At 32.9% G+C, this 6,000-nt stretch overlaps 1 long non-coding RNA gene across 1 annotated transcript; it reads right to left on the bottom strand.

Annotated features, from left to right (window-relative positions):
• Positions 1-2,517: 2,517 nt before the first annotated feature.
• Positions 2,518-5,606, bottom strand: LOC125861766 (uncharacterized). The gene is made up of 3 exons (XR_007445984.1): positions 5,475-5,606; positions 3,160-3,361; positions 2,518-2,694 (listed from the first exon to the last, which is right to left on the bottom strand). It is a non-coding gene; the product is annotated as an uncharacterized LOC125861766 (long non-coding RNA).
• Between the last annotated feature and the right edge of the window lie 394 nt (positions 5,607-6,000).

Here is a 6,000-nt window from a genome sequence, read left to right on the forward strand (position 1 = left end):
ATGAGAAATAATTCTACTCCTAGATTGATCTTTAGAGACGATCAATAATTGTGGTCTCTAACTGACCACCATTGATCCTAGAGCCATTAATATCACAAAGAATCTAAATTCATCGACAAATATCAAATTAGAGAGGGGGCAAGAACATAGAGATAAGAGTACGATTGATTACAATAAATTGGTTAACATCCCATGATGTTCAATATTTACTTAACAAAAAAACTTAGATAGCATCCACAGTATTCTGAAACATTCATAGCAAACTAATAATGAGTTAGTGCATCTTCTACACTTGTATCTTCACTAAAGAATGAACAAAAGTGTGGCAGAAAACTTAAAATTTCAATCTTTGTCAAGTGATATCTAGAAACATCAACAAAACCTGCATGAAATAAGAAAAATCTATTAGAGAACTTTAAGATACATTAAGCAAGAATCCAACATCTTTTTTGAAGAACCACAACTAAATAACATTTGGTATAAAATGGAAATAAATGGACTGAATGAATAGCATAAAAGACAACTTGGATTAACGACACAGCTGGTAACAAACAGTAAAACAGAGTAGCTGGAAGCAAACTGTAAAACACACAGCAGCTGCCGGTTGCAGTGTTGCAGCAGTGAGGAATTTTAAAATCAAAATTTATGCCATTATGCAGCTTTAAAGAAAAAAAAGTGCCAGCATAAAAAAAATTGTACAGTTGCGATAAAGTTCTACAGTTGCCTCACCTCAGCTCGTCTCCTCGCCTAACCTACTTCGTTTAACCAAATTGAGAGTTCAAATTTAAAGAACTTTGAGATGCATTAACCAAGAATCCAACATCATTTATGATGAATCACACCTAAATAAATTTTGGTAGAAAATGGAAATGAATAGATTGAATGAATAGCAAAAGAGACTAGCTGAAATAAGCTCAGATCTATGAAATATGGGATCTCATAGTGGTAAGCAGAGAATTAACAAGAAATCACAGCAAGATAAGGAAATTGATAAAGGCAAGATAAAGCAAACGCAGGAACAATGAAGTGTGTTGCTTAAATCTGCTATAACAAGCCCATCAATGAGTGGGACTAAGTCGTGGGCAGATGTAGTAGAAGAAGAAGACAAAAAGAGTTCCAGCGAGGAAGGCATTTATTTGGGATGATTTTGACATCTCAAAGGTATCAAATGTTGGTTTTAAGCTTGAGTATGTTGCCCCAACGTCCTATGATACATCTAATATTGTGGAGATAGAAATGGAAGACATTATCTCAGAGATCGATTATTGGAAGGATTCAGTGTTGTGTTATGTGTTGTGTGCTCACCAGTCCTGTGCAAACATTGCCAAAAATATGGGGATTCTGATGAAGTTTGAAGGACGAAACAGAAACCAAAAGGTCCAATTAAGAAGGCACAAAGCATCATCCTATAGGTGCAAGAAAATCAGAAGTTTGAACTAGTTGAGATAGCATCTCTGTATAAGGCACAAACTGGACAAATCAAATCACAAGGGGGACTTTCCTTGTATGTAAGCAATAAGAAGTCACTGACTCTAACGAATACAGTATCAAAATCGGTACATATTCTACTGCACAACCAGATGAGAACCAGATGAAATATGATTTGAGTTATTATTTTCAGAAAATGTAGAGGCATCATATGTTGTCAGGTGTATATTAAAATTGAAGTCTTAAAATTACTCGACAAGTGTACATTACTTTTGAAACTTCTGTTAATGAAAGATATAATGCAGAATCAGGTGTAGAATGGATTCAAAAGCTTTACAACAACTGCTATGTGGACAAGAAGATGTGATGTATGAGGTAACGCCAAAGAATTTGAATCAGGTGTATATTTGTTACCTCAAAGGCTGCCCACATATGATTCAACTTTTCTTGGTTAATATCATGCCACGATGATACCCCTAGGGCCAAATGTTACGATCACCAACAATTTTTCCCAAAAGCCTTGAAAAAAGATTGCTATTTGTTCCAACCGTTCGATTATTGTAAAGTGTTACTTTCAGCTTCTGTCCAATTTCAAGTGAAGCAACATCTTTGCACTTGTTGCTTCCTCGAACACTTTTACCTTTGTAGGATTAGATGAACCTACAGTTGCATAATTTGATAAAAAATATAGCAGTCAAACTCATTTCTAAGACTTAATAACATATGAATTCAAAATATCATACCTTTTTCTGTTGTTTAGAGTGTTTAGATGGAGGCAATGAAACATTGGTTTGCATATCCTCTTTCTCAAGAACTATTTTTTTCATTTTTTACATTTCGTGACTAGAAGGCATGGTAGAACTCGATTTAGTGCATTTAGTAGGAGTAACATTAGCAAAAACAACACCCTTGTTGAAAGATCCCCCCCTCATATTTAGAAATTCCTAAAGTGGAGCTCAAAGATCCAGTTCTTTTCTCTAGTCCCTTTTTTATAGCACCTGCACCAGTAAACGTGATATAAAAGTTTATCATAAACATGAAAACACAATAGATTTTAAAAAAAATACAATATATTTGAAAAGATCTTACTTGTTTCAATTTCTTGGGTGTATTTCTTAACTTGATTAGTAGATGTAGGAGAAGAAGTAATAATTTGCATGTTCTCTTTCTCAAAAGCCATGGAGTTCTTATGCATCATTCATATTCCTTGACTAGTAGACATGGTAGAGTTTTTAAGTCCTTGTCCTCGTCCCTTCCCTATTTAATCTGAAAAAATAACAAATCATACTTTATAGGTGGAGTAATGTATCACAAGACATGAAACAGAAAGCTAGAAAAAATATTTATACCTATATTCTGCATCAAACAGAAAGCTGGAAAAAAATATTTTCCTTCAAGACAATTAAATTTTTTGCTTATGGTCTGTGGTAAAAGAATACAAAATATCTTACTTGTTTTAATTTCTTTGATGTACTTCTTAACTAAATCACTTGATTGAGGCAATATACACTTATATTATAAGGCTCCAAATCACAAAACATGAAACAAAAAGCTGGAAAAAAATATTTATGCCTATATTCTGTATCGAACAGAAAGCTGGAAAAAAACATTTTCCGCACCTTCTCCTCCAAGATAAAATACAGATTACAGAAAGCTGGAAAAAATATTTTCCTTCAACACAATTAAAAATTTTGCTTATGGTCTAAGGTAAAAGAATACATAATATCTTACTTGTTTCAATTTCTTTGATGTACTTCTTAACTAGATCACTTGATTGAGGCAATATACTCTTAGATGGTAAATTTCCTTTCTCACCCAAAGATTTAAGCCCTCATCCTCGTCCCTTTCCAATAGCACCAGGTGCGACAAATGTATATCTTATAGTACTCTTCATATTAGAATCGACCTCATTTTCAATCTTCAATGGTTTCATCTTGAGCGTGCAAAAAAAGTTAAAAATTAAACCTGAAAAAATGTTTAGTAACGTACAAATAAAAGAAATTTTGCCATCATAACATTTAAGAATGAATATACTAACTCATAATATCATCCTTGTTTCTAAGGAATACTTTCAAGAGAAAAATATACTATGAATCCATTAGCTATGATTTTGACCAGTATCTATCTATGCATGAATTCACTATTCAGAAGTTTTACAAGGAGTTACATACATCTTTTCCTAAAGTTTCACGGAGGAAATTAGTGTGTAATAATTTGGGAGCACCTAAATGGCTATTTATTTTCGGAATGGCTGCATTGGAGAGATTATATACTAAGGATAAACTTACTAAATGGGGAATCATCAACAATCAGGACTGTCCATTGTGTTTCACATGAAGAGAAAGCATGGATCACGTGATCTTTATATGTCCTTACACTTCATATGCTTGAAGGAAATTATTGAATTGGCAAGGTATTGATAGACAACTTCTTGGATGGAAGCAAGAATTGACATGGATGATAACCTGGAAAGGAATGGTAGCTATTGGTTGTGTTTACCAGTAGCTTAGATAGTTTGGTTATTATNAGAAAGCATGGATCACGTGATCTTTATATGTCCTTACACTTCATATGCTTGAAGGAAATTATTGAATTGGCAAGGTATTGATAGACAACTTCTTGGATGGAAGCAAGAATTGACATGGATGATAACCTGGAAAGGAATGGTAGCTATTGGTTGTGTTTACCAGTAGCTTAGATAGTTTGGTTATTATCAGTAAAGGATGTAAGAAATTCTGACAAGAAAACTGAGATAACTACAAAGCTAGTTGAGTAACTCTCCACAAGCAAATCATTAGGTAGTTAATTCACCAGCCAATACCCTTATCAATGTAAGAACAAAAACAGGACGCAATTTAGCCAACCATAACTCGAGAATAAAATGGTTATCAATTAACAATCTCAACAAGTTAGTAAAACTACGATCAACATCTTGCAAAAATACTTGCACATCTACGTTTGCTAGGAAACACTACTCCTAAAAGAAACAAACCTAGAACAATTACAAGAACCTGCAACCAACACAACTAATTGCTTGAGATTTTAGTTCAGCAAACAAGAAAAGTCTTTACGTATAGTAGACAAGAATGAAATTTACTCCCCATAACCTCACTTTTGAACTATTTTAATAAGTCGGTCAATAAACGACACCTTAATCCCAAAACTAATTCAAGTCAGCTATACAATCCTTCTATATTGACCTAGCACTTTTTAGTACTAAATTTAATATGTAACTGATAATAATCATGCTATTTAAACAATCTTGCAGGCCAGCAATATTGTTAACCAATTACCACAAACAAGCAGCTTATGCATAGGCCTTACTTCATGCATTAGACAAATGATCAGTGTGAATATCTAATAATATATTCAAGATTAGACATTGTCCTATATTAGGTCTTAGGTTCAAATGTGATATCTTCCAAAAAAGAGCAGCCTACTCAACCTTTTGTGCCCAGAAGGAGATTGTGGAAAGTTAGCCGTGGAAACGAGATGGTTCGAGTCCTAACTCCTAATCTATGAAAATTTACATGAAAAACATCAAAAAGGTCAATATTTTTATCTAAGCCAGCCATTGATTTAATAAAAGATTAAATTCTAAAGACAAATAGAAAAATGGTTTCTTTCTAGGTTCATCATGATCCTTCGTCTTTAAATATGATGAAGCGACATATATGTACACACCCATATTTCTCTTGCTTAATAACTTATATGGAAAACGTATATATGTTTATATATACAATACATCTTCAGACTATCAAATACGAAAACAGAGTAGATTATGAACCTTTTCAAATACCATATGCACTCTATTTAAATATTAATATACTTCACAAAATCGAGTAAACATTTAGGAAGCGCAACCCAATAATCTTTTACTTATTGTACATAAGAAAACTGAGCAGATTATGAAACTTTAAACCGTATTTAATGTTAGAAAAGAGGAAGAAGAAGAAGAGTAACATGAATAAAACAACAAAAAAATGTCATCAATACAATTTATGAAAGAAACAAGCAACTTGATTAAATTAGAAGAGGAAGCAAACCTCTATTTTTCCACCGAACTACGTATACACAACAAGAAGACACCGTTGCTATGGAAATCCACTGTTGTTGAGATTGGGGCAGAGTTTCGCTGGAAAAATACTATAGAAGTGTCGATCCTGATGATTTGAAGAGATTACTAGGTTAAAGTTGCGACCATATTCCAGAAAATAAAGACTTTTCCTTTTACGTTTTTACTTTTCAGAAACCGAGGAGTTTTTTACTTTTTTGGTTTCTATGGAAAAAAATTTGGCGCCATAAATTTTGGTTAAAAGAAAATCTTTTCTTATTAAGAATTAATTTATTAATTTGGGTGATAGTGTATTTTCCCGCTTAAGTCCTTCTATTAGAATTTGGGACTAGTTAATTAGTTCTTTAGGGATCGGATTTAGTATCTTCGCAATAAAGTATATAAATAAGGACCGGAATATAATATCGTCTTAATACATATATCTTTAGAGACGACATTACTAGCTCACCCCTAAATGTTGGTCTTAACTAACAGCTTTTCTTGTATTGTTTCTTCAA

Source organism: Solanum stenotomum, chromosome 1 (genome assembly GCF_019186545.1).
Source record: "Solanum stenotomum isolate F172 chromosome 1, ASM1918654v1, whole genome shotgun sequence".
Taxonomy (NCBI): domain Eukaryota; kingdom Viridiplantae; phylum Streptophyta; class Magnoliopsida; order Solanales; family Solanaceae; genus Solanum; species Solanum stenotomum.